Genomic DNA, 25,922 nt, shown 5'->3' with positions numbered 1-25,922 from the left:
AAGTGTCTCTTTGGAGTAAAAGAATTGAAAATACTTGGACACCTTGTGTCAAATGAAGATGTGCGGCCAGACCCAGAAAAGGTGACATCTATAACGGAACTTCCTACTATTAAAAGTATTAGAGATGTGAGAAGTTTCGTCGGATTATGTTCTTATTACCGTCGTTTTATCAAAGACTTTTGTATCAAAGCCAGGCCACTCCAAGAGTTGTTAAAAGCCGATGATAAATTTATCTGGGGTGGTGCTCAACAATATTCTTTCGATGTGCTGCGAAAAGCTCTGACGACTGACCCTGTACTTGGTCTGCAGGATGAGAGAGCACATACAGAACTACACACAGATGCCAGTGGGTATGGGACCGGTGCTGTTATGGTGTAAATTTCGGATGGAAAAGAGGAGGTTATAGCCTATGCTTCTAGGACACTTACAAAAGCCGAGAGAAACTACTCAACTACAGAAAGAGAATGTCTTGCTGTAATCTGGGTCATGTGCAGATTTCGACAGTATCTCTATGGAAGGCCATTCACAGTTGTTACAGACCATTCACTTTGTTGGTTGACAGGTCTTAAGGATCCAACAGGACGACTCGCCAGATGGGCACTACGTCTTCAAGAGTATGACATTACCATAGTGTACACAAGTGGAAGAAAACACCGAGATGCCGATAGTCTCTCAAGAAACCCCGTGCACGACCATCAAGACTTTGATGAAGATAGTGACTGTCTCGCTGCACTCCATGATCTCTCTGCTGAGCAGAAGGACAACGCCATGATATCTCAAATTATGCTTGCCTTAAACCGGTCAGAGGATGTGAAAGGACAATTTAAGGTAGTTAATGGATTACTTTGCAAGAAAAACTTTGATCTGTTTGGAAAGAGGTGGCTGCCAGTGATTCCTAAACACATGAGCTTATATGTTCTACAGAAATTCCATGACACATGTGAGGCCGGACGTTTAGGATTTATTAAGACATACGATAGGATCCGCAAGAGATTTTTATGGCCAGGTTTATTTAGGAGTGTCCGTCACTGTGTGTCGCACTGTCGAGAGCGCCAGAGGAGAAAGGCAGTTCCTCAAAAACCACCCAGCCGACTCATACCAATTCCACCAGCCGAAACGCCTTTCCAGCTTGTTGGGAGCGACCTCGCACGATTTCCAACGTCTGCTAGTGGCAATAGATGGATTATTGTTTGCACTGATTGACACGCTATGCCATTATAAAAGCTGTGAAAACAGCCGAAGCATCCGAGGTAGCCAAATTCATCGTGGAAGACATTGTATTAAAACACGGTGCCCCGAGGTCGCTAATTACGGATCGAGGGAAAGTTTTTCAATCGAATCTTGTGACAGAGATAAACCATCGGTGCAACATTTCTCAGCACATGACGACTGCCTACCATCCGTAAACTAACGGTAAAGATGATAGCTACTTTTGTATAATAGTGTTTACAACGACTATCTCCCCTCCCTACACTCTCAGCCCCATCTCATTGTTTCGCAAAAGCAGTAAAACTCAGACTTTCATTAAGAAACCCATAATCAACGTAGGTCTGAGAGAGGCCATCAACAGGCAGAGGCATTCGAATCCTGATGTGTCATATTAGTTATTCAGTCTATTACAGAATATTTGTACAGGGTGAGTCCGTGATGATGGTACAAACTTTCAGGGATGATGGAGAAGGGTAAATGTATCGCTTTGAGGTAAAGGACCATGGTCAGGAAACGACCAAGTTAAGTTATAAGCGAAAATCGGTGTGATATCTCTGAAAGTGTGGAGTACATGTTCTGTTTCTGTTGATGCTAAAATTGTATGGTAGCCAGTTCTGACGAGCACTTGGATGTAGAAGTTGGGATAATAACTCAACTAATCCACTGCAGATGGCGTGCTGTGTATTGTAATGAGCAATCCATGTACAAGTTTAAGTCCTAACGTCGATCAGCCCTAACCAAATGGAGACATACCCTGTGATGGGAACTTGAAGACACGATTTTCGTGAATGAGCAAGCAAAAAAAGCAACAGAGAGCAGTATAGGCTGTACAGGACCAAATAGCCACGTAGATTAGTGTGCCAGCGATGAAGTGAAAGAAGGCAATTGTTACCACAGTAAAACAACAGAGGAGAACGACTAACTACATGGACTTGCTCGGTGGATAAGGTGCCTGCAGTCAGCACTCGATCAGTTGCATGGGAGATGAATGTTCCGTAGAGTAGTGTGTAGCGACTGTACAGGAAATGCAGCTACCCAGCTACCATTGACAGAAAGTGCATGCTTTGACCACTGTTGACCAGCTGGGCTGCAAACTGCACTACCCTTCTGCAGCTTTACAAAGCTTTTATGCTGTCCTGTCTTGATTATGAGAGAGTGGCATATAGTTCGGCATTGCCCTCAGCATTGTGGTCACTGGAGCCAATACACCACTGTGGGGTGCGACTTGCAACGGGAGCCTTCTGAACTGTTAACAGCCTACTTGTGGAGGCTGGGGTCTCTCCACTACGGATCAGGTGTCAACAACAGCTACTCAGTTACGCTATACACCTTCACAGCTCCTCTAAGCATCCAAACTATTGTGTCCTTTTTCCTAGTAGGGGGATCGGCTTCCCACAACACAGACCCTGAACTGAGATCACAGTTAGAGCTCAACTGCAGTGTCTGGTCTGAACTCCAACTTCCCCCACTGTCGCCCCTTATTAGGGAGCAATCGTGTACACGCCCATGACGTGTACCCTGATCTTGGATCTGTCTCGATTTATCCTTTGGACCGAAAGATTCAGTGGACCCTATGGTGTTCCACCACCTGTTCCTGGTTGTTGTCGATGCATTTCCAGATTCAGATCTCTGATGGATCAAAGATCGATGGATGAACCAGTTTTGCATACACACATGCAAGGTGCAGTGAACTACGATCCTTGACGAATGGGTGCAGTGTTTTCACTGCTCAATTGGTGGCCATCAAATGAGCACTTAAGCCATGCTCGTTCCTGCACCAGCAAGATGCTTCTCATCTGCAGCGACTCCCTGAGCAGCCTTCAGAGTGTAGACCCATGCTACCCTAATCACCCATTAGTAATGACTATCCAGGGTCGTCTTTCTGATGTCCATCAAGCAGCATGGCCAGTCGTCTTTGTTTGGACCCCTGGACATGCTGGGATCTCAGGCAGTCAACATGTCAACCACTTGGCAAAGTTGGTTACCAGGATGCTGATTTTGGAAATGGGGCTCCCAGAAGTTGGCCTTCGGTCGACATTATGCTGTCAATTGCTGGATATGTGGAACCCTGCTTGGTTCTCCCTGGGCTCTTCAAACAGAGGGCAATAAAGGAGACCACGATCACATGGCAGTCTACCCTTCACGTTCTCAGAGGGAATCTGCTATCGTTTGTCAGCTGTGCATTGGCCACACCACATTCTCCAAGTTGAGGACCGACTTTACTGCCAATGTCGTGCCTACCTGCCAGTGGCCCACATCGTACTATACTGCTGAAATATGGCTCCTTTGTGGCGATCTCTTAACCTTCCTGATACACTACCTCTGGTGCAGCTCTGTGGCTGACTTTTACATCACACTCAGGAGTGGTTCCTACTCGTCTACATGAGGAGGAGCACTTTGGCTTCATTGACTGCCTGAGGGGTTTTAGGGGCACCATTCGCCTGCTCTGACCCAGGGGTTCTATCATGGTCCTCACTCAGTGGTTTGGCCTGGCCTGGCGCCTACCCTTCCCCTTTTTTATTCTCCTTGTTCTTTTATGTTCATCATTTTTTAATGTTTTATCTTTCCTAAAATTTCATCATATTGTCTTTGTTGCTCGTTTTCTTGGGATAACGGATGATGAGATGAAGCTGGTGGGATGCAGAGGCTAGTCGCCCACCACATTCTGTGCTCCAGGCATCTCCAACTGCATTCTCGACAGAGTGGCTCGTCCTCCTAACCCCTCACTCCCCTCCTACCTCTCCTTGTTTTTATCTCTGCCTTAACTGTATCTTGCTTACAATTGGGCTTTCCAGGATTTTCCTCTTCTATCATCCTTCTGAGGCTTATTCCTGGTTAGATGCATATGGGATGAAGAGACTGCTGATAACCTCGCAATTTGGCCCCTTTAACTCAAACGACCTTGAGTCTCTCCTTTCCCAGGTTTCTACCAGTGGGAAAGATGATACCCACCAGTGGGTGAAGCATGTAACAGCAGCTGGTCATAGGGCTGAAAGATCCTCAGTCTCAGTGACTGACTCAGTGAAGCCTTCCCAGCCAGCGAAACCCAAGGAAGTGAAGCCTTCCCAGCCAGCGAAACCCAAGGAGCAGCGACAGAAATCTAAAAAGAAGACCCCCAAGAAAAAGGAAATTGTGGTGACACCCACACCACCACTACCTACAAGCTCTGCGTCTGAAGATGAAGTGGAAATTTTGGCGTCTGCTAAGGGCCTAGATCTCGCTGGACCCTCAGACACAATGGATATAGACTGCTCAGGCAATATGTCGGTGGCAGCAGGTGACCTGAGGCATAAAGTGCCTCCTTTCTCACTTCATACCTCCCCAGCCCCACGACGATGTCATCCTCCAGTGGAACTGCAGCGGTTTTTTCCACGGCCTGGCTGAGCTATGACAACTGTTAAGCTTTACACCTGTTTCTGCATTGCCCTCCAGGTAATCTGTTTCCGGCAATATGGACCCCTACCCTTCCTGGCTATGGGGGATATTACAAGAACCGTAGCGAATATATTAAGAGTGTCAGATAGGGTTTACGTCCATGCCCTGAACTCGTTATGTAGTGAACTTGTGCCCCTTCAAACTCCTCTTGAAGCTGTGGCTGTCAGGTTAAGGAAGACACAATAACTAACCATCTGCAATGTATATCTTCCTCCAGATGGTGTAGTATACCTGAATGTATTAACTACATTGATTCATCAACTCCCTAAACCTTTCCTACTTCTGGGAGATTTTAACGCCTATGACCCCTTGTGAGGTGGCACCATGCTTACTGGCTGAGGTAGAGATGTCGAAAATTTACTGTCTCAGCTCAACCTCTGCCTCCTAAATACTGGGGCCATCACACATTTCATTGTGGCTCATGGTACTTACTCGGCCATTGATTTATCACTTTTCAGCCCAGGACTTCTCCCATCTGTCCACTGGAGAGTCCACGATGACTTGTGTGGTAGTGACCACTTCCCAATCTTCGTGTCACTCCCCCAGCGTCATGCCCAAGGACGCCTACCCAGATGGGCTTTTAAGAAGGCAGACTGTTAAACTTCCGCCTCTGCTGTCTCCCCTACACGGTAACATCGATGTGATGTTTGAGCGAGTCACCAGGACGATCGTTTCTGCGGCAGTAAAAACGCGATCCCTTGTTCCTTAGGGTTCCCCTGGCGAAAGACAGTACCCCTTGGTTGTCGCCGGAAATTGCTGAGGCCATTAAAGAGCCTAGGCGGGCTCTACAGTGACATAAGCGGCACCCTTCCCTGGAGCACGTAGTCGTAATAGCTTTTAAACGGCTCCGTGCCCACGTTCGCCAGCTTATAAAAAGACGGAAACAGGAGTGTTGGGAGAGGTACGTCTCGACCATTGGGTCACCTTCCCAAGTGTGGACGACGATCAGACGTGGTTTTGGGTACCAGACCCCAACAGGTGTCCCTGGCGTTAAGATAACTGGCGTGTTATCTACCGACGCAAACGCGATTGCCGAGCACTATGGTCGCGCCTCTGCGCCGGAGAGAGTTACCCCCCAGTCTTTCGCACTCTCAAACGGCGGATGGAAGGGAGGGAAGGTCTTATCGTTCACTGCACGCCACAGTGAACCCTATAACGCCCCGTTCACAGAGTGGGAGCTCTTCAGCGCCCTTGCACATTGCCCTGACACAGCTCCTGGGCCAGATCGGATCCACAGTCAGATGATTAAACATCTCTCGTCAGACTACAAGCGCACTCTGCTCGTCATCTTCAGCTTGATCTGGTGTGATGGCGTCTTTTCATCACAATGGCGGGAGAGTGCCATGATTCCAGTGCTCAAACACGGTAAAATCCCGCTTGATATGGATGGCTATCGTCCCATCAGCCTCACCAGCGTTCTTTGTAAGCTGCTAGAACGTATGGTGAGTCGGCGGTTGTCTTCGGTCCTGGAGTCACGTGGCCTACTGGCTCCATGCCAGGGCGGTTTCCTCCAGGGTCGCTCTACCATTGATAATCTTGTGTCCCTCGAGTCTGCCATCTGAACAGCCTTTTCCAGACGCCAGCACCTGGTTGCAGTCTTTTTTTATATATGAAAAGCTTACGACACGACTGGTGACATTGTATCCTTGCCACATTATATGAGTGGAGTCTCCGGGGCCCGCTCCCGATTTTTATCCAAAATTTCCTGTTGCTCCGTACTTTCCGCGTCCAAGTTGGTGCCTCCCATAGTTGCCCCCATATCCAGGGGAATGGGGTCCCGCAGGGCTCTGTATTGAGTGTCTCTCTATTTTTATTGGCCACTAACGGTCTAGGAACAGCTGTAGGGACGTCCGTCTCACCTTCTTTGTATGCAGACGACTATTGCATTTCAAACTGCCCCTCCAGCACTTGTGTTACTGAGCGGCGCCTGAGGGAGCCATCCACAAGGCGTAGTTATGGACTCTAGCCCACAGCTTCCAGTTTTGAGCCGTAAAGTCGTGTGTCATGCACTACTGTCGGCGTCGTGCCGTTCATCTGTAACCAGAACTTTACCTTAATGACGATTCACTCACTGTAGTAGAGAGATATCGATTCTTAGGACTGGTTTTCGACACCCGATTCAATTGGGTACCGCACCTTCGTCAGTTTAAGCAGAATTGCTGGCAGCACCTCAGTGCCCTCAATTGCCTGAGCCACATCAACGGAGGTGCAGATCGCTCTACGCTGCTGCACCTTTACAGAGTCCTTGTTCAGTCCGGCCTTGACTATGGGTGTCTGGTTTATGGTTCGGCGGCGCCCTTAGCGTCGCGTACTCGATTCAGTGCACAACTGTCGCGTTCTACTAGCGACGGGAGCTTTTAGGACGAGTCCGGTGACCAGCGTCCTGGTGGAGGCCGGGGTCCCTCCATTGAAGGTTAGGTGTGCACAACTGCTCGCCAGTTACGTTGCACACATTCGTAGATCTCTTGAGCATCCAAATTACCGTCTACTTTTCCCAACCACGGCAATTCATCTCCCGCATCGGCAGCCCAGGTCAGGGCTTACGATCACAGTTCGTACCCGATCACTCCTGTGTGAACTAGAGTCCTTTCCTTTACCACCTCCCATCCGGGTCCATCCGCATACACCTCCATGGTGTATACGTAGGCCGCGGCTTCATCTGGACCTTTTGCATGGCCATAAGGACTCTGTTACCCCCTCGGTTCTCTGCTGTCACTTCCTCTCGATTCTTACCATGTCCCGGGTCTCTGAAATGGTTTACACTGACGGCTCAATGGCTGGTGGTCATGTTGGATTCGCCTATGTTCACAGAGGACATATTGAACAGCACTCCTTGCCACATGGCTGCAGTGTTTTCAATGCAGAACTGGTGGCCATATCTCTTGCTCTTGAGCACATCCACTAATGACCTGGCAAGTCGTTTCTTCTCTGTACTGACTCCTTGAGCAGCCTCCAAGCTATCGACCAGTGCTCCCCTTGCCATCCTGTGGCAGCGACCATCCAGGAGTCCATCTATGCCCTGGAACGGTCCCGTCGTTCAGTAGTGTTTGTCTGGGCCCCAGGACAAGTCGGCATCCCAGGCAGTAAACTTGCTGACAGGCTACACGGAAACTGCTTATGGAGATCAGCACTCCTGTAACTGACATGCGTTCATTATTACGCCGCAAGGTTTTTCGGCGTTGGGAGACGGAATGGCATAACAGTACACACAACAAACTGTGTGTCATTAAGGCGACTACGAATGTGTGGGAGTCTTGCATGTGGGCCTCTCGCAGAGACTCTGGTTCTCTGCCGGCTCAGCTTTGGCCACGCGTGGGTCACCCACGGCTATCTCCTGCGCCATGAAGTTCCACCTCAGTGTCGGTGTGGCACCCGGTTGACAGTGGCCCATATTCTTCTGCGCTGTCCTACTTTGGCTGCTCTGCGACGAAATCTTCGGTTACCGGGCTCGTTGCCGTTGATTTTAGGTGACAACGCCTCCTCGGCTGATTGAGTTTTACGTTTTTACTGAAGGTGGGTTTTATCATTTTATCTAAGTTTTAGCGCGTGTCCTTTGTCCCTCTGTCTCTTTCACCCTAGTGCTTTTAGGCTGAAGGTTTAATGTGTTGCAGAGTGGCTGGCTTCTCCTTTTTATTCTCATGGTCAGCTAGCCATGATAATCTGCTTTTTTGTTTTAATCTCTTCTACCTGTTTCTTGCGTCTCTGTGTGGTTTCCTTGCACTCTTTTATTCCTTGAAGTATTTGTTGCTTTTCTGTCGTTCTTGTGGTTTTTCCTTCCTTTCGGTATTGTGATGTACGTCTCGTTTGTTTTATTTGTTCCCTTGTGGGATTGTTTTAACAGGAACAGGGGACTGATGATGACCAAGCAGTATGGTTCCTTCCCCCCCCCCCCCCCCCCCCTTTTAAACCTACCTACCTACCTACCTCTGTTGAGTTCAGACCTCGTGTTGTATTCAGCCAATGGTTCTTGCAGCACTTCACAGTCGAGCCTCAATTTCTTGCTTACACAGGGTGTCCCAGGAGGAATGGTAAATGTTCAGGGACATGACAGGAACCATTCTAAGACAAAAAACGTTTGGTAAATGTGGGCCCTAAAATCCATACCCTAAGGGCTACGAGCACTTAGACACCTTCAATGCAATGACACAAATTTCTTCTACTGTAGGCTCTCTGCTTTCCACATTATTAGAGATGCTAGTACAACACGTGCTCTAAAGTGCGTACCTTAAGAGCAGTTGGTCACCCTCGCTGCACTGAAAAACATCTTTTGTACTGAACATGTGCTAAGAGTTCATACAGTGTGCATTTTGGACCCAATTTTTACTAAACTTTGTTTAGAATGATCGTGCCTGTCATATTCCTGAATATTGATCATTCGTCCTGGGACATCTTATATACGTTCCACGGATGAAGGCCGTTTCGTCAGAGACAGAATGCTAAGTGTTCCGAGTAGCCATGTTTAGGCCAATGAGAATGCCCACGCTACAGTAGTGAAAAGCCATCAACTGAGATTATCGGTCACGGTGACATAGGCATAGTCAGTCCCGTTTTTTCTTCCTCCCCATTTAAATGCACCAGCGTACACAATATTTATCAGAGAATTACCACACAGATTCCTGGAACGTATCCTACTTGTTACTCGTCAACAGATGTGTTTCCAATGGAGCTCCACCTCATTTGGGACTGAGGATTCGTGAACACCTGGATCAGACATTTACTGAAAAATGGATAGGTAGAAGAGGTCCTGTTTTGCGACCAGCACGTTCACCTGATCTCTGCCCGTTTGATCCCTTCTTGTGGGCCCATGTGAAATGTCTTCTGTACCAGATGCCTGTCGAGACGGAAGAGAATCTTGTGGCAAGAATTCTCGTTGCCAGCGGCACTGTTAAAACGACAACGGGGGCTTGCACTGACTTTGAGAGACGCCATTTTCGACAACTTCTCTGAACATAGCAGTTCGTGAAACTTGCGCAGGTAAATGGAATTCAGTATTACTTTACGGTAGACTTGGGATTTTTGGTCTCTATGACATCAAGTTACTTCACTAGTCCACAAATAGCGGAAATTATCCGAGGGTTTTGGGGTGTATTCAGCGGAAATTCGGTACGTCATGGCCAGAGTTCGGAAGTTGGTGCCCGTAGTTCGAGCGCAGCGCGAGGATAAGGGTAGATTTCGGCTTATTCTCGTTACCGGACTACGGCTCCTTACCTCAGATTGACACATTTACTCTTATCCATCATTACTGAAAATTTGTGATATCACAAAACCACCATCTATTGTGTAGTTATAACCAAGCAGAAGTAATTGGTTGTGTTTTGAACGAACGGTTCGTTTTCCTCCCGGAGGCTTTCCCTTTCGTCTGTTGGCCGCAATGTCGACGCTTCACATCAGCCACACTACTTACACAGTATGTTGCCCACATCAGTAATCGTTCAATCACGAATAACTCCGTGCTGTAATACAACTTAATTATATGCGCTACAGAGCTTCCATGGATATAAGGAACCTTTTACGAAGCTTTTTAGACACCCGCTTGCTTTTGGACTGGCATACTTGTACAGATCGTTGACACATTACGCATTTACCTAGGTCGAGATACAATCTTTTTCTGAAATACCTCACATAACTGGTGCTGACCTCTAATGACAGGAAAGTGCAGTTGTTTGCATTACCTAGTTGCCGTGTCGTGGTGGCATGCTCGACTTAGAACGGAGTAAGTGGCACGGTGTTTAATGCACTGAACTCGCGTTCGCTAGGAGTACATTCCAATCCCTGACTGACCATTCAGAGATAGAATTAACGCGTTTCTCTAAATCGATACTGTGAATGGCTGATGGTTCCTTAGAAACCTGGTTCCTTTGCCATCTTTCTTCGGATAGAGCCTTTACCCCTTATCTAATTACAGCGTAATGTAGATGCCATGTTAAACCCTAATCTTCCTCCCTTATGACGCACCCAGCATTTTCTCTGTATACTTTGAACCGCGAAAACATTTTCTGATCTACAGGCACCTTTCCGCTAAGTTAGGAAAGAAATTTTATTATTATCAAACTCCGGATATTGTTGAAATTACGTAGACAGGCTAACGGATGGCAGAGAGATCAAGAATGTACTTTGCTTGGATGCTGATAGATAATGAAAGAGTGACTACTAAATGGAAGCTGGTTAGATGACATTAGAATACATACAGGAGCAACATGGATGCTTATCACTGAAGCGTGAAAGTCAAGAGGAGGCGTTTATCCAGCGATTGATGTTTAACAAGTGCTGATGCTACTGCGGCTGTTGCTGTTAGTGATGGTGGTGATAAGTATTACTTGATATTTTTATTATTTAGTGTAATCATCGTATGGGGCACCGATATTTTTGATGTGGCTGCATCAGACTTACATATATGGGAAGATGCGATATGGCAGGCGGGGACCTTTATGTAATCTTGATGTTTCTCCCGAAGGTATCTACATTCGTAGAGGTATGAGGTCCCCATGAAGCCCTGCAGAAGCGTTCAAGGCTTTCCTTTGCTCTCGTAAGTTTCTGCAAGGGACTAACGAGAAAACAAATTTTCTCTCGAAGTTTGACGGCTTGAAACGGAACTACAGTACTAGATCTCAGTGCACCAGCAGAACTATGTTGCTGTCGCTGTTAACTGGCCTCTCGCGTCAAAATAAATACAGCGACCGCAGAGATAGCTGTCGCAAGGATCCTGTTCTTACGCGGTGGAAAGCAGTGCTTATGTTCCAGCTCAATCGTTCTCTCCGGTTGAGTGCCTCTGCAACACTCGAAGTGCTCGTCCTGAAGAAACCAGTTTGACGCCTTTCAGAACGGTACTTCCCGCTCCGGAGTCAGAGAACTGAGAACTGTGAAACGAGTGCTGCGCTTAGCATGTGAGCAGAGTCGTCTGTCAAATCCCAGGCAGGCGAGTCGGTGGCTAGTCGGGCAGCGCGCCGTTCCCACAGCTTACGCTGCAGCTGTCCACTTCCTGCACATACCTTAACAGCTTCATAAAATTGTCACTTAACTGTCTACCACACTGTTGTAATGCTGTGTTGTTTATTGAATTGCAGCACTGTGGAAAAACTGGACCACGGTGCAAGGTTCACCAGGCATCTCGTAAGCAGATACCGAAATAAAAAAAAAAAATGCCGGAGTAATTCACCTATTCTGGAGTATCAGCTCGTTATCTGGACCGGAAAGTGTTGTCTGGAAATGATAACACCATTGTCGGAAAAAGCTGTATTAGAACTGGGCCAGCTGAGACACAAGGGTACTTTGTCTGGGACTCCTCTTTCTACATCGGTAGTCCGCAAGGTACCGCCTCCCGCTGTACCCCTCACACTTCGCCTGTTCCGTTAGCGGATGGTACACGGAAGAAGACACTGTCGATATCCGTCTTTGTGAGTCCAAATTCCTCTAATCTGGCCATGTTATTGCCAGTGATGCTTATTGGAGAAAGCAGTATATTCCGTAACCTGTTTTGGAACATGAACTCTCGGAAGATTGCGAATAATTTCCTTCGTGATGCACACCACCTTTCATGTAGCGTCACCCACTGCAATGCCTACTGCTGTAAGCAAAATCCAATTAGATGTGGCGCACTCTCCAGTTTTTGAGATGTGAGAACCAGTTCACCCCCACTCCCGGCAGAGGAGTCAGAGATTAACTGGGAGTCCGAACTGTGTTTTGAAATGGAAATTTTCGAACAAATAAAATGTTGTCGATAGTAAAAATGATAGGAAAAAAATTTCCACTCTACCAACCTAACCACGAACATTTGTATTATTTACCTTACGCTTCACATTAACTCCTGAGCCACATAAAGGTAATTTACATCGGAATCTTGACGTAATTTCGTTTTCTACGCTGACTGAAAAAAATCGCAACACCAAGGACGAGTTATGCAGCATGAACTTAAGTTGGTAGGCGTGTTTCAACATTTGAAAAATGATAGTCTATTTAGATTTCGGACGAGTAGCACCAAAATGAAGATGCAAATCGGGTTTGCTTTAAATACACGCTATAACGGTCGTGAACGTTAATTACCTTTGAGACTGGACGTAGTTACTTGATGTTAGTCAAGAATGCCTGTCAGGCGACAAAGACGCCATTATAAACACCTCTTTGACTATGAACGAGGTCGTGTAATAGGTTTACGAGAATGTGCAGTCGCAAGAGGATTGGACTTCGGACGGTCACTTAGCGCTACCAAAAGCAAAGACCATCGGGTTCGGGGGAAGGCACTGGCTCATCGTACTGCATCTGCAGCAGCAATTCGAGTAGCAGTTGACGCTTCAGTAACCCGACGAACTGTTGGCGCCACCATGACCCGACGAACTGTTACAAATCGGTTACTACAAGGAGAGCTCCGATCCAGACGCTCTGTAGCGTGCATTTCACTGACCCCAAACCACCGCCACTTGCGACTTCAGTGATGTCAAATGAGGGCTCATTGGAGGGCAGGGTGGAGGTCTGTTGTTCTTTCTGATGAAAACTGGTTCTGCCTCGGTGCCAACGATGTTCGTGTATTGGTTGGGAGGATGCCAGTTGAGGGCCTGCAACCAACCTGTCTTCGTGCTAGACGCGCTGGGCCTGCTGCACCTGGAGTTATATTCTCGGGTGCGATTTCGTATGACAGCAGGCGCACTCTCGTGATTATCCCACGAACGACCTGTTGTGCTGCCATTCATGGACAGCATTCCAACAAAATAATGCTGTTTTCCAACAGAATAACGCTTGTCCACATGCCGCTGATGTAACTCAGCATGCTCTATAGAATGTCGACATATTGCCTCGCCCTGCTCGATCACCAGGTATGACTCCAATCTTGCACATATGGGACATCATCGAACGTCGACTCCAGTGTCATCCACAAACAGCATTAACCGTCCCTGTACTGAATGACCAAGTGCAACAGGCATGGAATTCCATTCCACAAACTGAGATCCGGCATCTGTACAACATATTGCGTGCACTTCTGCATGCTTGTTTTCAACATTAAGGCTGTTAGACCTCATATTAATGTACGAGCGTTTCACATTTGGAATTTTCAATGTTAATGACTTAAATATGTTACCTAGCCAAATGTATTCCGAAAATTTAATTACTTCACTTTTTTTTTGGTGTTGAGATTTTTTCCGTCAGTGTATGTTCTCAAAAGGTTAGAGTGTTAAAATCACGATGCTCAGTCACGTAACCGTTTACCGAAGATGTTACCAAACGACTAGTGGAGCAGGGAATTGTTGTGCCTCTTAATCGCAGTATACAGTTCATATTTTACTACTCCTCCTCCTCACTGCGTCGATGATTGTGGAGGTTAGGCTTCAACCTCGCCAACGACACGGGTGTTACATACGGAGCATTTTCCTACCTGAACAAGGATAGGGAAAGTTATGTTCTCTGTCATTGTCGGAAAAAAAGCCGCATTCCATCTGCAGTAGTTTAGGATAAAAGAGACTGTGATGGTCAGACTGACGTTTTGAACTCTACTTTCGCCAAATGATTGGCCAGTGCTTCAACGCTTTCGGCCAGTGAAAACCAATTATCTGGAACTCAGCAGTTTACTTAGCCTCATCGACTGTTTAGTGTCCACACGAAAAGTTATAAAAGTTCGACGCATATCTTGCATCCTGTTTTATAAACAGCTTAAATAGCACTTACATCAATTTTAGACGATAGCTACCTATATTTACGGCACATTGCTATTGCGCAAGAACTTAAATTTCACAGCGACCTTGACAGTAATTGCAGCACGCTACCACATTTTATCTAGTGGAATACAGCCACGTTTCAAAGCGGCCATCATCCACCTAGGAGAAAAGTTGCAAGTCTTCCTCCACAGTAGGTAAAGCGTAAATATCGTGTAGAATTACTGAGTATATGTTTGTGATTTTGTACTGAAACTAACAGTTTCTTCAAAAAAAATGGTTCAAATGGCTCTGAGCACTATGGGACTTAACATCTATGGTCATCAGTCCCCTAGAACTTAGAACTACTTAAACCTAACTAACCTAAGGACAGCACACAACACCCAGCCATCACGAGGCAGAGAAAATCCCTGACCCCGCCGGGAATCGAACCCGGGAACCCGGGCGTGGGAAGCGAGAACGCTACCGCACGACCACGAGATGCGGGCCAACAGTTTCTTCCCATTTCAACTCCTTTCTCATTTCATGCTTTTCGAGACGGGGTGACGAGCTGTCATTCACATCTTACACGTAATTTCGAAGTTAAATTGCAATACTTGCAGCACTGTGACGTGTTAATTTTGCTAACATATATGCGTCTTGTCGAAACTGTTGACGAATTTCGTTCCACTCTGGCAACAGTGTTCCATAGTATCAGATTCAGAATACTAGTGGCAGTTTTAACAGCAGTTAAAACAAGAAAAACGAAAGCCATATGTTTAAGGAAATGGCAATCAAATCAATACGGATTGGTCGACGTCTCTTAAGACGTTACACATCTCCAGAGCAGCAAGCTACATACTTAGCTTTTCCTGTTTTCCTAGTAGTACATTCTTAAATTTCGTGCTTTTTTTTATTTAAGAGAATTAATCTCGTGTTTTTTGCTGTAAGTATAAATTCAGGAAGTATGGAGCGCAGTTTTAGTTTCGCTCATATGGTCTGCTGCCGAGGCACCTCCTAGCGTAACGAACGCGATGGATCCGCCCTGACCGCAGGGCGAGTGGCGAGTGGCGAGTGGTAGCGATTTCTCGTTGCTCAAGGCGGAGGGCCAATGTAGAGACTGGCCGTCTGGTTTCGCCTACTCGCCCTGTTGTTAGTGAACAGGTGACCATTCCTTCAGGCACTTGTGCGCAGTGGTTTACTTGTTATCGGGAACTCCAACTTAAGGCGCGTTATGGTCCCCCTTAGGGAGATAGCATTTAAGGCCGGAAGAAAAACCATTGGGTTCTCGGTATTTCTGCTGGGACCTCATTCGAGATGTGGAAGAGGCCTTACCTGCGGCTACCGAGGGTTCAGGGTGCAGTCGTCTACAAATTGTGGCTCATGTTGGCACCGAAGACGCCATACGCATGAGTTTTGAGGCCATCCACAGTTCATGCAGGTTGCTGGGGGAAGTAGTGATGGCGGGCTGGCCTCATGCGCCGGGTGCAGGCAGAGCTCGCAATTTACAGCGTTCTTCCTAGAGTTGATCGGGATCCTTTGGTTTGGAGTCGAACGGAGGGTCTCGACCAAAGGCTTCGTCGTCTCTGTGACGATCTTGGCTGCAGATTTTTAAACTTGATTTATCAGATGGGAAATTGTAGGACTCACTTTCATAGGTCAGGGGCGCACCACGCGAAGAAAACAAGGGTCAGGGATTTTCTCTGCCTCGTGATGACTGGGTGTTGTGTGCTATCCTTAGGTTAGTTAGGTTTAAGTAGTTCTAAGTTCTAGGGGACTGATGACCATAGATGTTAAGTCCCATAGTGCTCAGAGCCATTTGAACCATTTGAGGAAATCAACTACTCGAGTGGTAGAGTATTTGTGGAGTGCACATGGGGTTTTTAGGAAAGGTAGTTTTGGTACTCTGATGATCACTCATCAGATGATATGCAGATAGCGAAATCAGACCGATTAAAGACACTTAGACTGTCAAAATTTTATCAGTAAATTGTCGAAATACCCATAACAAAGTTCCCGAATTTACTGCCCTCCAGGAAATGTCTCGCTCCCAAATTGTTCTTGACACCGAGAGTTGGCGGAAGCCCGAAGTAAAGAGCTCTGAGATATTTAGCGAGTCATGGAACGTATACCGGGAAGACAGATTCGCCGTAGCAGGGGAGGGGGCGGTGTCTATTGCAGTTGACAAAAATATTGTACCTGTTGAGGTCGAAATTCAGCATGGAAGTGAAGTTATCTGGTCGCCTATAACAGTTGTAGGTGAAATCTAGTTTATTGTTGGATTTTTTACTAGCCACACGATTCTGCTGTGACAGTTTTAGTCGTTCATAGAAAGTCTATAGTCAGTAGCGCGCAAATACCCAGATCATGCAATAATAGCTGGAGTCGATTTTAACTTACGAGTATAGACTGGGACGTCTATAGATTCATTGCAGTTGGTAGAGTCATTCAGTCTTGGGAAGTACTGTGGAACACGTCCTGAATAGCTAGTTAGACAGCCGACACGTAATGGAAATTTTTGAGACTTTGTAGCTACCAACAGGCCTGACGTTATCGACGGCGTTTGTCATAGCAATTATAGTTATTAAAGTTAATAAATGAATGAGGAAGGCTTGTAGAGTATTTCTGCTAGAAAGAGCAGATGAGGAGTTTTTAGCATCCCACTTAGACAACGAATTAACATCATTTATTTCCAGAATGATTGACGTAGAAGAGTTATGGGAAAAGCTTCAACGGATTGTAAACCGTGCTCTGGAGAAGTAAGTGGATTAAGGACGGAAAAGATCCGCCGTGGTTTAACAGCGAAATTCGGAAGATGCTGAGGAAACAGAGGCTATAGCACTCTCCGTTCAAAAGAGAACGCGCAAATGACGACTGGCAAAGGTTAAGAGGGATCATTGCATCTGTAACCTAAGCAAAAGACCTGGCCGAGAATCCGAGGAAATTCTGATCCTATGTAAAATCGCTAAGCAGGTCTATGGCTTCTCTCCAGTCACTTGTTGACCTGTCTGGTGTGGTAGTGGAACATAGCAAAAGGAAAGCCGAAGTTTTAAATTTTGCGTTCGAAAAACCAGTCACGCAGGAGTATCGTGCAAACATACCGCCGTTTGACCATCGCACAGAATCCCGTATGCATGACGTAGCAATAAGCATCCCTGGCATAGAGAAGCACTTGAAAGAACTGAAATCAAATAACCTGCCAGGTTCTGATGGAATCCCAGTTCGGTTTTACGAAGAGTACTCTGCAGCATTGGCCCCTTACTTAACTTGCATTTATCATGAATCTCTCGCCCAACGCAGAGACCGGAGCGAACGGAAAAAGGCGCAGGTGACTCCTGAATGTAAAAAGGGTAAAAGAACGGTCCCGCAAAATTACGGACCAATTAACATTTATTAGCTGTGGAATTCTTGAACATATTCTTAGTTCGAATATAATAAATTTACGTGAGACGTAAAAACTTCTTTCCACAAATCAGCACGTATTTATAAACCTTAGCTCGTACGAAACTCCGCTTGCGCTTTTCTCACATGATACCCTGCGAACTTCGGGTGAAGGGCTGATAGAACCCAGTATGTTGTCATCGACGGCGAGTGTTCATCAAAGACAAGGGCATCGCCAGGAGTGCCCCAGCGTTGTGTGACTGCTATTATTTTCTGAATACATAAATGATTTGGCGGGTAGGGTGGACAGCAGTCTGCCGTTGAGTGACTGTAGGAGGATCCAAGATGATTTAGACAAAATTTCTAGTGGTGTGATGAATGACGGCTAGCTCTAAATGTAGAAAAAGTAAGTTACTGCTGATGAGTAGGAAAAACAAATCGATAATATTCGAATATCGCATTAGTATTGTGCTGTTTGACACAGTCACATCGTTTAAAGATCTGGGTGTAACGTTGCAGAGCTATATGAAATAGAACGAGGATGTACGGATTGTGGTAAGGAAGGCAAATGGTCGACTTAGGTATATTGGAAGAATTTTGGGAAAGTGTGGTTTGCCTGTAAAGGAGACGCTAGTGCGACCTATTCTTGAGTACTGCTCGAGTGACTGGGATCACCAACAGGTCGGATTAAAGACAGGCAGCGCAGAAGTTCAGAGACGGGCTGCTACATTTGTCACCACGAGGTCCGAGCAACACGTAAGTATTAAGGAGGTGCTTCGGGAACCCAGGTGGGAATCTCTGGAGGAAATACGATGTTCTTTCCGAGGAACACGAGTGAGAAAAATTTTGAGAACCGGCATTTGAAGCTGAATACATTTCGATTGTACTGCCGCCTACGTACATTTCGCGTAAGGACCACAAAGGGAAGATACGTAAAATTAGGGCTCCTACGGAGGCGTATAGAAAGTTTTTTTTCCCTCGCTCTATTTGCGATTGGTACAGGAAAGGAAATGACTAGAAGTGGTACAATGGACCGTCCGGATGTCACCGTACGGTGGTTTGCGGTGTATATGTAGATGTGAATGTAGATAATACAGTAAAAGGCTCACTAGATTACTTCGTTACAGTTTTTTTTACAAAGGAGATAATTTTGATGAATAAATATAGTTAGGAGGTTAAAGGAACATTGCCCGTACTTCGGTGGGATATACGTAATATCATTTTGCTAAATCTTCGTCTGAGAGCAGAACACTTATTACTCGGAGATATCATGTTTCCGAGACTGGCTGTGTGGGGTTTCTCAGGGTTGTGAATTTTCTACTTGTTATTTCGGGTAGATAGGGTGGAATGCTGTTACTCTTCTGGACCAGCGGTGTGGCGGTCGTTGAATCTTGGAGCGCTGCGCCTCACTGTACTATAGAGTTGCAGAGTAGGTGTGCAGTCAGCTGGCATACCCATTTGAATAAACCGTCGTTCTTCATCGTTCGTATTGTGGAAATACCGAAGAGTGGATGCAAGTTGTTTTGAGAGGAACTTGTTTCCCAACATAGCGTGACATATGCGTGTTTACAGCATCTCTCGCAAATGTGAACACAGAGGTGCTGAATATACGACAGATCCTCCAGAAAACAGGAACGCACGAGAAGCGGCTTTCTTTGCACAAAAATTACTGCGATCGTGACCATATAGCAGTGCGAAGAACCAGCAGATTTGAACTAAACTCGAAATGTTAGTAGGCCTATATGAAACTAGTGAATGGAGAACATTTTTCTTAGGATTCCCGCAAAAAATAAACGTATTATAAAGCACAAAACAAATAATGACGTGAAATTCTTCAGCACGAAGTATTAACAGATTAATGTATTTGTTGTGTGCTAAATAAGTGAGTTAGGTGACCTGATGTGTTCAGAATTTGCTTCTCTGACATGACTGCCATTCGAGATATTCATCATCCTCGCTGGGATTTTTTTTTTTTTTTTTTTTTCTTACACACTGACGTTTATGGTAAATTGACTGTAGTTTTCATTATAAAATTTATATGACAGAAACAAACGAACACGTTTGAGGCCAAATAACGTGATTTGTACTGTTAGCTCCTAAATTTAAGTTCTTCTTTCGTTTAACTTTGTATCAAGATTAAAACTAAAACTAAGCTCCTCCCGAACGGACCATGAAGGCCCGACGGTACCGACAGGCCGCGGTGTCATCCTCAGCCCACAGGCGCGTCACTGTATGCGGATGTGGAGGGGCATCTGGTCAGCACACCGTTTACCCGGCCGTATTCAGTTTACCAGACCGGAGCCGCTACTTCTGAGTCAAGTTCAGCCTCACAAGGGCTGAGTGAGTGCACCGCGCTTGCCAACCGCGTTCAGCAGACCGGATGGTCACCCATCCAAGTGCTAGCCCAGCCCGACAGCGCTTAAATTTGGTGATCTGAATAGAATCGGTGTTAGCACTGCGGCAAGGCCGTCGGGCGGTGTCAAGATTATCAGGGTAAAAATAATTTTGGGAGGAGAAAGAGGAATCTACAGCAGTCATGTTGAAGGAAGCATTGTGCCATTGCTCATACGTGATTTTCGGAAATACCACCCGATCGGAGTTTAGAATCCCACTCCTCCCAAATTAGATTCGATGAAATGTCACGCTCTGCCCAGCAGCTTAATATCGGCGAATTGAAAGTGTTACAGTAATTTAGATCGTAATAATCACAGATTGACCAGCGATGCATTGTTTCCTATATTAAACAAGATCTACAGCCCTGTATTGCTGCCGGTGCGGCGGTTAAGGACTTACTTTTAGCTTCTGCCTTCTAGAAATTTTGTAACATTAATATAATGATAACGACAGGAATATGACAGTCTGTTCATTAGAGGTGACGTTGTTTCTCCCTCCACAGAGTTAAGATGTTTAACGATTTCTAAACGGTAAAGGAGGGGTAGTTTACGCGTCGTGAATTGCGTTGCAGTGACAGTGTCAGGTTCCTGTGAACTCGGTTCTTGCCACTGTCGTGGAAATGACGTAGCAGCTGTTGGCGATGGCCCAGCGTCGGGGACGAGAAGTTTGTCGCAAGACCCACACAGCGTCTTGACGCTGGTCATCTGCAGGGGTCCAGTTTCCTGGGGTTGGAAGCCGGGCGGCTGCTGCTGTGTTGTACGGAGCACACTGCCTAGCCCTAGCGGATAACTACGGCGGATACCTTTAGGAAATGTATTGTTTCTGTCTATACATATATTTCCCATTCTCCTTTCCGTTTTATTACCTCTGTAGGAAACTTCGACAAAATTTTTCTGCCGTAATAAAATTGGGCTGGTTTCTAACAACTAAGACGTAGTAATCTTGCTGATGAAGGTCTTCCTGCCACCGTTATTGTAGGTGTTAAACGGTTATTGGTAAAAGTTGACGTAACAACGAAAAATGGAGAACGTGGCAAGAACTTGCGGACTGTATGAGGTTGAAAGAAAGGCTGCTGTGATGCTTGAAGCAGCAGCAACCACCGTGACAGACGTGTTGTATTTCATGTTGCTTTGATTATGGCGTTACTGAAGTAGTTCCACCGACGACGAAATAGAACGTATGTTAGGAAATGTGCACAAACTAACCGCACCGCGAACAGTAGGTGTAAAGAATATGTGATACTAGCTATGACTTGCATAAATACGGCCTATAACGTCGGTGATAATAGACAAGAAAACACTTGCAGAAAGCGAGACGGAAGAGGGGGACCCAATGATTGTAAGGATATTTATGCAGATAACTTCCATTAATAAATATTTTTCCGACGGAAATCGTCTGCAGTTTTGCGAGAAAAAAAATGACTCTTCGCTACAGACAAGTCTTGCAGTCTTAACATATTCTCCTCGTATCCATTTTGGAATTTCATTCAAACCGTGTGTTTCGTGATTTTTACGACCTTAATAAATACAGTGCCCTTGTCAGGAGTAATGTAATTTCTATCAAGAATTACGTTGCCTTTGACGGACCTTTGAGCACTATGCACGAAGTTGGATATCCATTTTATTAGTCCTTGGGAATTCGCCGTTGTTGATGAATTTCTTAGCCGTTTTTTGATACATGAACAGTCTCGTCTGATGTTTTTAGTACCGAGAAACAAGTAAGGGTGCGGTTTTCACGTCCGGTGAAATGAAGCCGTTCTTTGCCGCATGATTAGGCATAGTAGCTGGCTTCGAGTTCCCACGTCTGTGGAACAGCTGCGCTTACCACCTGGCATCGATGTTAGCTTGGCCGAGACAGACATGAAGGGCCTTCTTGCCAGCATGCTACCTCGGAAAATAATTCCACCTGCATCGCCACCGGGAAAAAATCCAATAAAAGCCGTCAGAAACTGACAGCCGAACACTGGTAAGGTCGTGCTGATTTCTGCGTGAAACTCAGCTGGTTAACGAGATACTTGATAGTAGGTAAAGGTGGTGGAAAAAAGAAAGCAACGCCGAACGACCTGTGAGCCGGTTCTGGGAGAGCTTGGTGTGTTCAGCTACACGCTCGCGCACGTGACGTATCTCTCTGTGGTGTGTGTGTGTGTGTGTGTGTGTGTGTGTGTGTGTGTGTGTGCGCGCCGTAAAATGCAGCTGATGCGATTGTAGCGAGAATCTAGAGTGCTGGATAGGACAGTCCCGGAAGGAAATATTACTCCTTGCACGTGAAAACGTGCACGACATGGATTCTACTAGAGACAATGCTGTAAGTTGTCAGTAGACAGTGTGGAGCTCATAATGTGGAGTGCATGTAGTTGATGAAGTTTTACGTGTGAGACGCTTCCTCGTGCAATGAAGTGTTTTTAAGGTTGAGATAACTTGTTACACATTAGGACGGGGCATATACCAAATCTCTCTCTACACGTAAATCTACGTTTTTCACATTTCCAAGGGCACTGTCATTGCTCCACATATTTCAGGTTTTGGGCTTAGTGGGTATGTACCAGAATACCACCCAATATGGAGTTCTATCCCAGGATTTTCAGCTATCACCTATCGCGTCTTCACTTCTTGCGATGATTTGTTAATTTTAAAAAATCCCAAACTGCACCATGCCTCAGAGTTCAAAATCGCTTGTTCAAATGGTTGAAATGGCTCTGAGCACTATGGGACTTAACATCTGAGGTCATCAGTCCCCTAGAACTTAGAACTACTTAAACCTAACTCACCTAAGGACATCACACACATCCATGCCCAAAATCGCTTGTTCTCCTATGGTAAATCAGTTGACAGTATCCTTAGATTTAGGGACAGTTTCTTTGCTTTCTCTCTGTTATCGAGATACTTTTCTGTCGCGTCCTATTCACGGATGGAGTGTGAGAAGTATGATGACTTGTGTGCTTCTGTGCGAAATACTCTGTTCTAACTTGGTACTTCGCATTTGGGAAAGTTGCTCATGAGACTGAGAAATATTGCTACATTACGCCCGGAAAACTTCTTGAGCTTTTCTGAACAGGCACTCTTAGATTGTCTCCTGATTGAATTTTTTCAGCGTCTATGTTACACACACTCGCCAGTCAGATTGTGTGACATGACTGACTCCATTTGTATGTCATTGATCGTGTTGTAAAATGCCGCTAAGTTTTTACATTTCGCTAAGGAACAACTTTAAAGTTCTCTGCATTCGGAGGTAGTTGCTAGTCTTCGCACGTGGTTGCTATTACGAAAATTGTGAATCGTTAATACTTCTTAGTAGGTAACAGCGCCATCTCACTCTAGAATTTCAACTAATAAAAGAAATTAATCTACAACGGAACAGAAATAACACAATACATATCCCAGGAATACATCTTAAATTATTACTTTGTGGAAGACTTTATCCAGGAATGCATGGCCGAGCGAGGTGGCGCAGTGGTTAGCACACTGGACTCGCATTCGGGAGGATGACGGTTCAATCCCGCGTCCGGCCATCTTGATTTAGGTTTCCGTGATTTCCTTAAATCACTCCAGCAGGCAAATGCCGGGATGGTTCCTTTGAAAGGGCACGGGCGACTTCCTTCCTCATCCTTCCCTAATCCGATGGGACCGATGACCTAGCTGTGTGGTCTCCTCCCCCCCCCCCCCCCCCCCCCCCCCCCCCCAACAACCCAATCCGGGAATACATGGTGCTTACTGTTTACTGTCTGTTATGAAGTTTACAGTCTAGTCGTATGCACGGCGAATTTTCTTTAGTAGGCATCGATGTGGTTCTGACGAGAGAACTTTCTGAAAGTCTAGAAACAGTCTACATATCCCTAACCATGACTCAGAGTGCGAGTTTAGTTTAGAGTTTTAGGTGGTTTCGGAATCCATGCTAATATCGTGGAGAAGGTGAAGTTGTTCCAGGTTGGTTAGTATGGCTGAACACAGAATTTTGCTCTAAATAGTGTTGTTGTTTGATAGTGTTTCGATGCAGCAATTCACTTGGCTTTTTCTGTTGGTGGGTGCGACAGTGTTGCTTTTCAATCTCTGGTGACAAATATGTGTTCAAGCAATCTTCCATAAAGTTATTCTCAATAGTGAAACTAATGGAAATGCAGAATCTATCAGGAGCTATGTAGGATGCTACGACCGTATACAGGTGGTCCCGGGAGGCATGGTGAATACTCAGGGATATTACAGGAACGTACTTTAGATTCAAAAAATTCGTGTAAACATGGGCTCAAAGGTGCATACCTTAACAGCTACTGTATGAACACTTCATCTTTGATACTATGAAACAAATCTCGTATACAGCAAGCTCTTGCCTTTCCAGAATTTGGGAGATGGTAATGTGGACCAAAACAAGAACAAATACCCAGTAAACATGGCCCGAAAAGTGCGTACCTTAAGACCATTTGTTCGCCTCCGCTACTTTTTTCTGCTCAACATGTGCTCATAGCTCTTTAGGTATGTATTTTAGAATTTTAGAGCCCATGTTCACTAGACTTCTTTACTTCAAAGATATTTCTTGCCATATCCCTTAATATTGACAATTCCTCCGTGGATACCATGTAGAGTGCTTGCAGTACAGCTGCCTTTCAGCACCAATATTCGTTAATCTTAGTAGTCTTTAAATCTTCTGACAGAGAGTGCTGTCACTTTTAAACCCTCTTTTATGTCCTCCTCGTTTGGCATTCCATTATTGCGACAAATATAAAATCGCGATTGAGATTACGGAGTGCTTAAGACATTGTTTTGTTAATGTGAAGAGCGGCGTGCAAACCTTATCTGCATAGCCCGAGTAGATTTTTCTGAATTAGAGTCGGTGCTGGATGTTTTCATCTAAAGGGCCATGGCTGGTTTCGTCTCCCAGACATCTCAATCCGGAGCTTGTGCTCAGTCACTGATGAACTAGTCCTCTATGGAATGTTAAATTCTAACCTTCATTCATTTCTTCATCCGAGGCATTGATGGCATGACTCGCGTAGTAGTAGTTCATGTACGCACGGGAAAAAAATTTCGTTTCCATAATTTGTAAAAGTACCCAGTCTATCTTCCTGTCTTCTTTCATACAGCTGTCGAGTGCCTACAGATTATGTTGGAGGTATTTTTCCTCTTTTCAGTGCTTGATATAATGTTACATTCATCGTTCAGTTTACCAAAAATCGTTTCACTCCTCCATTTTACAGACTTTCTTCAGACACCGATATTTTATCCAGTGCACGTAAATGTTCACATACGTATCTTATCTACCCTTTTGTTCAGCCCACCTCTGCATCTTTCGCGTATGAATTCCGAAGAGCTACTGTCTGTTTTCCTTTCTGTCAAGCTTCATCCCCTTTGCTCTGAGGCGACGCTACGGTTAAAGGAGTGTATTTGCATTAGGTGCACTGTTCAAATCCCCGTCCAGCAATACAGATACAGATTTCCTGTAGTTTCCTTAATTCAATGAGATTAATCCTTCGAAAAGAACACGGCCGGTTTCTTTGCTCACTCTCGTCTGATACGAGCTTGTGCTCCGTCTCAAATAACCTCGTTGTCGCCAGGACGTTAAAATCGTAATTGTCCTTCTCTTTTATGCTTCTGTTAACGCCGCCCATTGATTTTGGAGAAATCGTCTCTTTAGTGAAGATTATCTCTGAGCTGTACCCAGGAACATAATGAGCTATTTACACGTCCACCACCAGTAAAATGCTACAGATAGCGAGTTGCATGTAATGCTAAAGGTAGCAAAGTTTGTCACTCGCGAGTAAACTAAATTGGTGCTATTTTTAAAGGTCAGGTCGGAGATATTTAGAACCCACTTTGTGATGCTCCATGTGTAATGCAAATGTAGTGAGTGGAATGAATGAGACCACGCTTGGAATTACGATTTAACGACTTT

At 45.5% G+C, this 25,922-nt stretch overlaps 1 protein-coding gene across 1 annotated transcript in view; it reads left to right on the top strand.

Moving 5' to 3' along the window:
- Positions 1 to 25,922, top strand: part of LOC124556532 (transcription factor 12) — a 732,435-nt gene that overhangs the window by 45,001 nt on the left and 661,512 nt on the right. The gene's annotated exons all lie outside the window — the stretch shown is intronic.

This window comes from Schistocerca americana, chromosome X (assembly GCF_021461395.2).
Source record: "Schistocerca americana isolate TAMUIC-IGC-003095 chromosome X, iqSchAmer2.1, whole genome shotgun sequence".
Taxonomy (NCBI): domain Eukaryota; kingdom Metazoa; phylum Arthropoda; class Insecta; order Orthoptera; family Acrididae; genus Schistocerca; species Schistocerca americana.
The sequence above is the reverse complement of the archived record's forward strand: the minus strand, read 5'-3'. Positions and strand labels throughout refer to the sequence as shown.